Consider the following 13,382-nt stretch of genomic DNA (forward strand, 5'->3'; position numbering starts at 1 on the left):
ATATAAATAAATGTGCTAGTATATTAAAGCATCTCTAATCCTAATTTGAAATGAATGATAATAGGCATTCATTCAGCACCTGAATTGGGAACAGCATGGAACACTCGGTGTAAGGGATGCAAGAAAAAAAAATTAAACTCTGTCTTAAAAGAATTTCCTTTTTTTAGAGCTTGAAGCCTGATTTCAATGGACACAAATCAAACTAATTTTGATTACTTATAATCACCTCTTGATTCTAATTCAGAAGACAATGAATTTTGTGGATTGTCTCAGTGTCTAGAAGTCTTAAACTGACCAACATCAGAATCAGGCAAAGAAGGCAATGACTGTGAATATGTCAGCATGAATACATGTGGGTGGATGAGTGTCTGACTAAGAGAGGATAGGATACATCCTGCTGATTAAATTAAGCAGGCAATGCAAATGTAACAGTCCTCCGGAAACCTCCTCTTCTCCCCACACCCCAATGATTAAACCGGTTATTTGGCTCATTTACTTAGAGGGACAAAATTGGTTTACCCATTGGGAAGGGATACTTTGGAATATTCTTTTTAATCCCAAGGGTGATCATCTTTGAAGTCTGCGATAGATTTTGTAGTCTGGACCTAGAATCCAGTCTTAATGTAATCTGGCCACCTTAGGGTATAGCATCCTGCTCCCAGATAAGAAGTCGTACAAAGTGGCAGCTAGGTGGCACAGTGAATAGAATACCAGCCCTGGAGTCAGAAGGACCCAAGTTCAAATTTGGCTCAGACACTTACTAGCTGTGTGACTCAGGAAAATCCCTTAACCCCAATTAAAAAGGAGGAGGAAGAGAAAGAGAAAAAGGAAGAGAAGGGAGAAGAAGAAGGGGGAGAGGAGGAAAAGAAGGAGGAGTCATACAGAGAATCAGTAGTGCTGATACCAAAATGAAATATTAAATATTTAAAATGGAGTTTTATTGAGTAATTGAAATAGATACATAGTTATATATGGATATATACTACAAAGTTAATGTAATGGATATATCACTAAGGAAATTCTTAATGGTTTTTGTGAATGCATAGATACAAACATACATTAATGAATCAACACATTCTACCTACCTGAAATGTCTTCTCTTTTGTCAATGTATATTCTATCCAAAGCCTTCCTTGAACTCATCTGCTTCCAACAATTTCTTCCTTCAGTGAACTCCTATAGTCCACGCCATTAGTTTAGCATTGACTGCAATTTATCTTTATGCTGTGTATGCTCTCTTTAATCAGAACAGTGGAAAATGTACTGGCTTTTGATTCACAAGATCTGGATTTGAATCCTGTAGTTCTCTGTGATCTTGGAAAAATTATTTGGTTCTAATAAATTTCATATATAATTCAATTCAATTCAATTCAATTCAAATCTATTATGTGCCAGGCATTGTGCTGAGTCCTAGAAATACAAATAAGAAAAAGAAAGCTACCTCCTGCTCTTAAAGGCAAGGTAATAGACAAAAATAAATTGGAAAGCCAAGTGTGTGGGGAGGGAAGTCCAGAAACCAAAGGGTACCTGTTCTAAGGATAAGATGCTCTCTGAAGTCTAAACCAAAGATGATGTTGAAGAAGTAGAGTTAGCTGGAAAGTTCAGATTCTACCTCTCAATAAAAGAAAGCTCAGGAGAGTGTTTAGTGCTCCACTATCCACCTTTCTGAAAGAAGGCAGAAGAGGCTAAGGGAGTCAAGAAGATGTTGAGTATATACAAAAATAAAATATAAAGTGAGAGTATTAGATTAAATAAACTGAGACCCCTTCTACCTATAGAGCTATGATTTTATGAGCCTATGATCTAGACTGAAAAGACTGTATTTTATATCTGTTAGTCTTCCCAGAATTTTTCATGGTGCCCTACAGAACTTACATATTCAATGAATGTTGATTTTTGTTTTTTGATTAATTTATGATATTGATGATGGAATACAATTAAGTATTAACCAGAAGTCTCAGTTGGTTTGTTGAGATGCATATTCTTTACTCCAAAAATTCCGAAGGACAGCATATTACACTGATATTGCAATAATGTTTTATAAAGAAAGACATACAAATCTATGAAAATTACTTCATAAATTGAGATTATATTTCCTGACAGTGATACTACATATATAAGACATATAAACATTTCTGTCAATAAAATGGTATTAGATTAACACTCTGGGAGGAGAAGAAGGGAACAAATATTTATTAAGCATTTTTTTATGAGTTACAAATAAGTGCTTGACAAACGTTATCTCATTTGATCCTTGGACACTACTTTGGGTATAGTTGAGCCTACTTTGAAATCAAGTCATGCAGACAGCCTTAAGTCTTATGATAAACTACTTTTTAAGAAAAGATGATAAACTATCCTTTCAGAAGGATACAAAGCATAGAGAGATCAGTGAACTTGAAAATAAGAAAAACCTAGATTCAAATCCAGATAAAGATTATCTGGATAATCCTTAAAAAGTCATGAATCTCATTATTTTGTTTTGTTTTGTTTTTCCAATCTTTCCACCTCTTAGTACTTTCTCAAGTACTCTGACTCTTATTTTTTTCAAATCTTGAATCTTTAGTGAATCAATTCAACTATACACTGTACTTTACTTTTGAATCTCTTATTCCCTTGTCCTATCATTGCTTAGATTTTATCAAATGCCAATATTGGATTATACCCACCATGTACCTCTTTCCCTTCTACTCCTGCGTGACTGAACTGAATTGAAGGAAGTTCTGTATTAACTTATTCCACCACAAATTTCTGTTATCCAGTATCAACCTGGCTCTCACTGCAGCAAAGCAATTGTTTTAGCCCCATTTCCCCCTCCACTAAGCGATTCCCTACTCCATGTTTGATAATGGTTCTTTCAAACCCTCACAAACCTCCCACAGAGTCCTCTTACCATAGTCGCTCAATTAAAGAGAACTTTGGTAAAGTTCATACTTTCTTTATTCCCTTTCCTCTCATCCCTAAGTATTTCCTCCATAGTGCCTTTTCTCATCAAGGCCAGTCCAGGCAACTGTGACTCATCCTTTCTTTCATTTTCTCCAGCAGTTTTCCACCAATATCATCGCAGTTCTCTTTGTCTCATCTTCCCATCACTATCTATTCTAAATTATCAGTGATTTCTTAATGGTCAGGTCTAACAGCTTCTCCTCAGTTCTTTACAGCAACATTTCACACTGTTGACCATCCTCTACTCTGGGTTACTCAATCCCATCTAGGTTTTTCATTCTCTTGGTTTTCTTCCTATCTATACAATTGTTCTCTTTCAGTTCATTTCGCTGGCTCATCATCCATGTCAAATCTACTAATTGTTTGTTTACCTCAAGAGTTTATCCTGATTCTTCTTTCATTTGGAAATTTTTATCATCTCCAATGGATTCAATTATCAAGTTTATTTGAACCTAGTTTTTTCTCCCAAGCTCCTGCATCAGTCAGCAAGCACTTATCAAGCACTTACCAGGAAGTGGGCAAAGCACTTCTATATAGGATAACTGTAAGGTAATCTGAAGGGGAAAATACTAGCTGTTGGGAAGGCTGGGAAAGACCCCCTGTAAAAGGTCAGATTTCAGCTGAGTCTTGAGGGAAGATGGAGGAAATAAGGGGTAAGAACAGAAGGCAAAACATTATCAGTATGATAGCCAGTGTAAAGGCATAGTAGTATATATAAAGAACAGAAAGTAAGCTACTATCAGTAGATTGTAGAATGCTTGTGGGGTGGAAGTAAGAAAAGTGGAAAGATAAAAAACTTTAAATGCCAAAAAGAATTTATATTTAATTATGGTGGTAATAGAAATTCATTGAGGTTCTTTGAATAAGAGGGTGACAAGGCCAGCTCTGTCCTATGGAAAACTCACCATTGCAGCTAAGTGGAAGATGATTTAGAATAGGAACACACTTAATACAAGAAATCCAATTAAAAGGCAATAGCCCAGGTTAAGAGATAATGAGGGCTTAATTTAGGGAGGTGGCTGGGGGTCAGGGAAAAGGAGATATATACAAGAAGTGTTATGATGACATCAATGTAAAAATTTGGGAACAGATTGGATATGGAGGTGAGAGAGAGGAGACAGAGGATAAATCCAAATTTGAGAAGATTCTCTTCTCAAATTACTTGTGTGTGCATGTGTGTGTGTGTTGGGGGCGGGGAGGTATAATTCTCTGCATATTTGTTATCTCCTTTAAAATGTAAACTCCTTGAGGACAGGAACTTTTTTGCTTTTGGCTTCCTATCCCCAATGCTTAGCACAGTGATTTGCTTTTGAGATGCTTAAAACAATAAATTGCTTAAAAACAATAAAAACAATAAAATGAGTTTTAAAAACAGGGATAATGATGCTTATGTGACCTATCTCACAAGGTAGGTCTTTGTGGTGAAGATCATGCTTTGTAAACCTCCAAATTTTATATAAGCATGAGTAATTATGTTTATGATTATTATTTGAGAGACTTTTATTCTTCCAGGAAAGAACTACAAATGAACAAATGAAATTTATGGCGAAGGTCAGGAGAAGAATCCATAAAGTATAAAATAGAGCATTTGACTTAAGAGTCAGAATGACTTCTCCCTTAGCTATATGCTTGTGGGAAAGTCTCATTTTCTGGAGCTATAAATTTCTCATCAATAAAATATAGTGATATTTGCACTGCTTCCTTCCTAGGAATGTTTTGAAGAAAGCACTTTTTAAACTATTAAACCTTGTGACTGAATAAAAATTCCTTCTACAACATACCTGGCAAGTGGTCAGTCAAGTCTTAAAGCTTAAAGACCTTCAGGAATAGAGAGACCTTTTTCTTTTGAGACAAACAATTCCACTGTTGCATAGGTGAATTTCACTATGTAGCAATAACAGGGGGAGGATATTCCAGGAATAGGAAATGTCATCGGCAACAAGGTATTATGAGATTATATCTCGAGACTTCTAGTTGCATAAATTTCTGATGTGGCACATAGTCATAAAAAGACTTCTGCTAATTTAGAACCAGAAGGATGCACTTGAACAATAGGTATACAGATTGTTTTAAAGCAAATCATATAGCCATTGAGTCAGTGAACTATTCCTTTTGTAGAATAAAATTCTCAAAGACAAATGTTTGATGATATTTTGAGACTGAAATTAGTATTTCATTTGCATATTTCTGGGACACAATGCATCTGTTTATCCATCAAAATGATAATTATGGTACAATAAAATTCACAGTAAACCTGTCTGAAATGATAATGAGCTGTACCATAACATTTCCCCTGTATATTCAATTAAAATAATGTTAATATCCGAGCATTTTAAATAATGCTTAATTTTCACAGAAAATAATAAGAAAATGACTTAAAAGAGTATTGAATTTTTACAAAGATTTCCCATCATCTTTGGCTAACTTTCAGTTTAAGATGTACTAATGTGTGTTGTGAAAACTTATAGCTTTCTCAAGTCAGAAAAGGAAAAGACAAGTTTTTTGTGACAATAATAGTTTGTCTTCAAAATAGGAAAAAATATTTTTGAAAATGAAAATTCTTTTCAAGGGCAGGAAACTCTTCAGAAGGATACCTTCCTTCTAAAATAATTTCAGACCCTTCTATTCCTCTATTTGTGGCTGTGCTTATATCCAATTGCTCAATATAAGATGTGCTTTTAATGTTAGGCATATTTCATTTTGACTTATCTTTGTAACCAGGATAAAATTATTTTCTTTTCTGCCAGGTTTGTCCATCCGTAGTGTTTGCTGGAAAGCAGATCGACTTTTAGCAGGTACACAGGACAGTGAAATATTTGAAGTAATAGTGAGAGAAAGAGATAAGCCGATGTTGATCATGCAAGGCCATTGTGAAGGGGAGCTTTGGGCACTGGCTGTCCATCCCAAGAAACCTTTAGCTGTTACAGGCAGTGATGATCGATCTGTCCGGTAAGGTTGCTCCTAATTAACCTTCACACCTCAATTCTATCACATGGTCCCCTTTAATTCTCAGCTTCATTTCCTACCATCTTTCATTTCCTTAAAAAGAAAAGCAAATTTAAATCTACAAATGCAGATATTAAGATTACCAATTAAGGAATAATTAACTTTTTGCTGGTTTCAGTTGCCTATCTTTTGGAGATCTCTTTGGATTTCACCCTTAAGTGAAGAAATATTCAGAGCAATCAATTAAAACCAGGGATGGGCACTAGCTTGATGCTACAGTGGATAGAGTTGCAGACTGGAAGTCAAAAAAACCTGAAGTCAAATCCTGTCCCAGATGCTTACTAACTTTGTGAATTCATTTAATATAGTTTGCCTTGATTTCTTCATCTCTAAAATGAGCTGGAAAACTCTTCCACTATCTTTTCCAAGAAAATCCAAAATGCAGTCACAGAGAGTCTGACATGACTGAAAAGAACTAAACATAAAAGGGTACCAGTGAACAACTGATTATCCAAAAATTTCTAAGTTTAAATTACTTTATTAACATTTTATTCAATATTTTCTTAAGTCTAGACAATCTACAAGATAATAATCAAGCCCCAATTTATAGTTCCAAGATGTAAATGCTCACACTGAAATTTATATGCAATTTACAATTGTTTCTGCCAGTTCCAGGTCACTTGAGACAGATCTGATTCAAAAGAAACTTATTATAGGTTGAAATCCAGCTCTCTTTCTTATTGAAGATATTGAACTAATGCTCTGACATAATCATATTTTCTCTTGAACTTCCGATATTCTACAAATGTCTTACAGTGATTGAAGGGCTCCAATTTTATCTCAATGCACACTTCAAGTAGAGCGTCTTTTCTCATTCATCATCATTTAGAACTTTAACTTTAAAAGCGTTCTTTAATACACAGAGAACATTTACTTCTATTAATTAACACATGTGACTTTGTACACTGTCCTAAAATTGAGATAACATTTATGTAATGCTTTATGATTTACAAATCATTTAAAAATATATCTCATTTGATCTCACTAGCAAGATCAAATGGGCAGTAGGTACTGTTATTATTTCCATTTTGTAGATGAGAAAAATAAGAGACAGAGATTGAATGACCGGCCTGGCTCATATAGCTAATAAGTGCCCAAGGTCAGATTTGAGTTTGGATCTTCCTGATACTGGTCCCAACTTTTTCCATTGCCTTCTAGTTGCCAGCTCTTAAAAGAAAATATAGTCTATCTGATTAAGATTGAGAGTACTCTTGCATTGGATTGCTTAATACAGAGGATGACATTAAGTAAAATAATTATGTCTAATTCAGAGAGTAATGTTTTCTGAAGGGTGAATAATTGGTATGTTAAATCAGAGCTAAGAGCAGTTATGATGCTAGTTCAGCATATTTTGCTAACCATTGATTGTGTCTGATGGAGAAAATCAGAGAATCATTTTTTCTGGGTTTAAAATTTGAGATGGGATAATATAAGTTAAGATTTGTGTCCCAATAGACTTGTGATAGAAAGTGCCATTCCTATCCAGAGAAAGAACTACAGAGATTGAAAATGGATTAAAGCAAAGTATTTTCACCTTTTTTTTCATTGTTGTTCGTTTGCTTGTTTTTTTCTTTCTCGTATTTTTTCCCTTTTGATATGATTTTTTTCTTGAACAGCATAATGCATATGGAAATATATTTAGAAGAACTGCACAGGTTTAACCTATTTTGGATTGCTTGCTGTGTTGGGGAGGGAGGAAAGGAGGAGAAAGGGAAAAAGATTTGGCTTTGCCAACGTGAATGTTAAGAACTATCTTTGTATATACTTGGAAAAATAAAATACTATAAAAAAAGAAAAAGAAATTTGAACACCAAAAAAGAAAAGTTATGAATTGTTGTCATTGATTCTTTTCTATCAGTCTGCTCTAATGTGAATTCTTGAAGATACTAACAATATGCTCATTTTAACCATTTTCCCAATCTTCACAGAAAACCAAAGCCTCATCAGTTCCTACAGTTAAAATGATATATTAGTCCATTTTTTTTGTGTGTGAATTGAAATATAAACTGAATGTTTGCTTTGTTGATGGTCACTTTTCTCAACATGTCCTTTCCCCCAGCATACTTAGAGTATTGACATAATCCTTTTGACTCATTTGAGTTCAAGCCCATTTGACTCATTGAGCTCAAGCTCAGCCCAAATTGCCAAAGATTATGAATTTCAAACAAGAGTAATAAAAATAGCACCAAAGTTTGTGAGAAATTTGATTAGCACAGATTTGCTATACTCAGATAATCAGATATACTCAGATAATCTGAGTATACTATGAAAGGCCTCGTAGTAATAGCATTATTCCCATGTTGTATTTAGGATGGTATAACAAATTTAAAGAAACTTTGTTACAAATGATTTATTGTCATTTCCTACATTGAATATGAATATACTGAAATATTAAATTAGTTCTTTTTATTGCTGGGAACTTGACTAGGTATAATTCCAAAGGGTTGTTTTTTTTTTTTTTTTAATGTCCTCCTCCAGTCCTAAGCCCAATTATTTTATCCTTTTCTATTGATGATTTGTAAGATATGCAATAAAAAACTGTTCTGTCCTTATAGCCAGTGGTTTTCGTGCCTAACTGTAACAGAAGATTGTAGTAGAGATTGCTTAGAGCAAGTTAAGAACCAAATGCTACTACATGTGTTACATTTCTATGCTTAAATATTATATGTTCAGTTCTTGGTTCCCAGATTATCTCAAATAGCCTAAAACTCAGTTCTTTGACTTGAGTTGATAAGCCTGTGGCTGTCAGTTGAAAGCTATATATCAGCTCTATCTGCATCTTGAGTTTAGCCCCCAATGAATGGTAGCTTTGCTAATTTCCCAATATTGTTACACCAACTTTCTTTGAATAGAACAATCAGTGAATAGCCTCTAGGGAGCTATTCAACAAGATTTTGTTGATAATTATGAGTATAGAACTTTCTACAGTCAGGCTTGAAACTATTTTTTATAGATATGTTGTTGTTTCCCTCAATAACTTTCTTACATAAGCATGATCAAATTATCAGCTAAGCTCCCCATCTTAGAAGTGTTTTAAATAAGAGTGATATGCATTTCAATCAATGTGTCCAAATAAGCAGAAAAATTAGCTCCATAACGAATTTAAATCCAAATGTTAACTGTTTGTTCCTTTACTATTGCTCACTTAAGTCATAGATTCTCACTGTGAACTTTGCATTTTTAAAAATATTTTGACAACAGCATTTTAATAATTGATTCCCATTGTAATTCTACCATACTATTTTATGCATCAAAAATAATTTTATGCATTCAAAAAACTAGTGAGAAGCATTCTATAGACTTCATAAGACATAAAAAAGTTAAAGAATATTATTAGTATTACAGTTAATAGTTGCATATGGATCTTTTAAACAAATAATAATTTTGTATTTCCAAAGAGAAACAACAAAATATTATATGAAGTATATATGACTTATTTAAAGAGGCATCTCAAATTCTTTGTCAGTGTTGTCTAACAAAAAAGATTTTTTAAGTAGTGAAAATGACTTGCAGAAATCCTGAGGGAAATTCCCCGTGTCATATTGACTCACATAAAGGAAAAAAACCAATGGGTTAATGATATTGTTAGAAGTAGAAATGAAATTACATGCTGTGAAATTAACTTTCCAATTTTTGGTAAGTCAATAACTTTAAGAAATTTGGTACTGAGAAGGAATTAGTTGACATTGTTCTTGTGCTTAGATTGTGGAGTCTTGCTGATCACGCCTTGATTGCCCGCTGTAATATGGAAGAAGCAGTACGCAGTGTATCGTTCAGCCCAGATGGATCTCAGTTAGCATTGGGAATGAAAGATGGGTCTTTCATTGTCCTCCGAGTCAGGTACATCTAAGATTAGATAATAGTGTTTGTTTGTTTTTTTAATTAAAACTTTTTTTCTGGTATTTAAACTTAAGTGCCTAAATTTCCTCAGTACTAATCTATTTGAATAGAATTGTACACTAGAGTCAAGAACAAGTCCAAAACTCCATTAGAAAAGGATTTCATGTATTCATTCAGTAAACATTTATAAGTACCTACTGTATGCCATGCATTATGCTAAGCACTGAGGGTACAAAGAGAGGTAAAACACAGTCCTTTCCCTCATAGAACTTAGAATCTAATGGAGACAACATGTAAACAAATATATATATATACACATCCATACACAAAGCAAGCTACATATAGGACAAATAGGAAAGAATTACATGAGGGAAAGCACTGCAATTAAGAGGAGTTACAGGGATTTCTATAGAAATGGTATTTTAATTAGGACTTAAAGGAAGCTCAGGGAGGTCACTAATCAGAGGAGAGAGAGAAAATTCTAGGCAGGGAGGAGAGCTAGAGAAAATACCTGGAACTGAGAGATGGAATGTCATATTCATGGAATAGACAAGAGGACTTTAGTTAGAGGGATAATGTAGCTGACATGGGGGTTAAATGTAAGTTAAATTTTATTTTTAATCATTTTTCAATGAAAAAATTCCATCTACCCATCATGTTGAAGAAGATGGAATCTCTTTTGGATCTTGCTCTTTTTCTGTTATTTGCATTTACTAGATATAAGTTTTCACTTTATATTATTGTACAATAGAAAATTCTATAAAACAAAATTCTCTATCACTTCCCACACTATCTAGTTATATTCTTGACACACTTCATTGCATTAAATTCTCATTATACATTGCAATTAATTTATTATTGAATTGGTATTCCACATTCTTCTTCTCTGATTCATGATGCGTGAAAGAACTGGGGCTAATTAACCAACATTTTCTATTTGATGGATTTTCTAAGCAAAGATATTCCAAAATATCCACTTACAATAGCAATTAATTTTGATCAAAATGAATAATAACAGTTGTAGAAAACTAGTCAGTTGAAGTAAAAATTTGGCATTTTGTATATGCAGTTTATATTAGTCTTAATGAAAGAGTTCTTGTCTCACTCAAGGGACACCTGTCAATCATAATATGTTCAATATCGAAGAAAACATCAATGTTAAAGTTTTGAGGGTTGCTAGAAATTTTTATGAAGGGGTAGAGAAGTAATTCAAGTTATTAAATGTCTATATTCTAATAATGATTTTCTTATATGTTGATTAAGTGTTTGCAAGATTATCACATCAAAGAAATTCAACATTTTGAAAAGCAATTTCTTTCTTCTTGGGGGAGGTATTGTAAATTTTGTGTATTTTTTTAAAAAACAGTTGTGCTATGACATCCAACTTAAATGATTCTCTCTATGCAGTCTTAGAGTTTTAAAAACATAGGTTACTTTTATGTCTACTGTCTATTGGTATTTTTTCCTTACCTGTGGAATTTTTTCAAATCAGATAACTAATTCTGCAATGTCAAAATAAATGTTATTTATATATGAATAATTTTAGGGGACATCAATATATTGTTGAATATTAAAATAAAATGCTTCCATATATGTATTTAAAACATATATTAAAACATGCATGTATTTAAAATACACTAAGCAATGGCTTAAATTCTTTATTATTAGTTTTCTTAATTTAGAAAATTCAAGAAAGCTCTATAATACCTTTCCTCAAAGTCCTTCCATTTCTGAAAACTTCTTTCCCATTCAAAGATTCTTTCTGTGCGAGGGAGATGTTTTTTTTAAAAGTCTATTTGAGTTTGCCAACTACAGGATGACAAGATTATTCATTTCTTTACTGTTACAGAGATATGACAGAAGTGGTTCATATCAAAGACCGAAAGGAAGTAATTCATGAAATGAAATTTTCTCCAGATGGTTCTTATCTTGCAGTAGGGTCCAATGATGGCCCAGTGGATATCTATGCTGTTGCTCAACGATATAAGAAAATTGGAGAATGTAACAAATCTTTTAGTTTTATTACTCACATTGACTGGTCTATGGATAGTAAATACTTACAAACCAATGATGGTGCAGGAGAACGATTATTCTACAAGATGCCATGTAAGTAATGTCAGAATGGCTATACAGTCACTTCTCATGTGTTAAGGAGTTGATGATCCATGTTATGAGTTCCCATGCCTTTGTTTTTCTCTTCTCTTCTTCTGCTTGCTTTTTTGTTCATTTCATTGTTCATTAACATTTCCTCCAAAATATAACAGGGTAAGGAAAACAACTTTGTTTTCCTTTCTCACAAGTAGTTAGAAAATAGGTATACAGTAGGAAATCAGTCAAACTTTTAAAATTATCTGTTTTTTAGTTTCATTATTCCTTTTTTAGGTTACTATGAATCATTGAGAGTTTCACTATGATATAAATAACAGCAACAACTTGCATGGATAGAGCAATATTGTTTTAACAATGACTTTGAGTAATTAAGTAATTTTGATTATCATAAATACACAAATTAAAAATATGTAAAAAGAAGCTATCTTCATCCAGAGGAAAAACTGATAAATACATGTATGAATAGAAAAATTGTATAAATATATGCTTGTTTGTGTCTATTGGTAGCCACCTCTAGGATGGAATATGGGAGGGGAAAAAAAGAAAATAAAAAGAAAATTTACATGATAACTGTTGTATATTTGGAGGGAATAGCTCACAGAGACTAAGTGATCTGACGGTGATCACACAATTAGTAAGTAGCAAGAGCAGGAGTTGAACCTAGTAAGTGGGGTAGCCCTTGGGAATGACATGAACTCTAATGGAGCCCACCTTGTTCCCATTGTCAACTTTATCCCACACAAAGGGAGGCCACATTCCTGGCACTGTTATCTTGTCAACAAGACAGAGACTTGCCCAACCTACCAAATCAGTAAAGACTCTACAGATAAGGGGCCCTTCTTTCCTCTCAGTAAATAAGCTAGAGCATACTCTTGCCCTATCAGTAACTTTTGTGAAGAAAGTATCCTCATTAACCTGTAGTAGCATATCCTTCTTTCTATATTTCCATAATGCAATTGTTGATGTAGACCTAATTCACCTGAAAGTTCTTTCTCCATTAAGACCCTCCCCAGTTCTTCCCTAACTCTATAGATCCCACCCATCCTTTCCTTTTTCCTTCTACAATGTTTAAATAATGTCTTGACTCAAAACCACATCTATATTACCTTGGTTAGTCCATGTGTCCTTTCAGGAAATAAAGTACTCCATATGACTATGAAGAGCCTTTGTGAGTTTTTTACATTCCAAACCATTCTCTCAGAACCTTGTACTTCATCACTCAGGCTTTCTGACTCTGATTCTTATTGTCAAGCCAATATACCATACTGCCTCTCAAATAAACTTAATTAAAAAAAAAAAGTTGGGATGTTTTCGCTAACTATAATTGGAAAGAGACATAATTCAACAAAATCAGCTTTATTATTATGGCAAATTGTTATATCATCTATTTTTGAGTGATGATGCTAATTAGACTTGGACATATAGTATTATGACACATCTCTCTACTTCCCTTATCTAGAATGCATATTCATCAATTAATC

The sequence above is a fragment of the Antechinus flavipes genome, chromosome 2 (genome assembly GCF_016432865.1).
Source record: "Antechinus flavipes isolate AdamAnt ecotype Samford, QLD, Australia chromosome 2, AdamAnt_v2, whole genome shotgun sequence".
Lineage (NCBI taxonomy): Eukaryota > Metazoa > Chordata > Mammalia > Dasyuromorphia > Dasyuridae > Antechinus > Antechinus flavipes.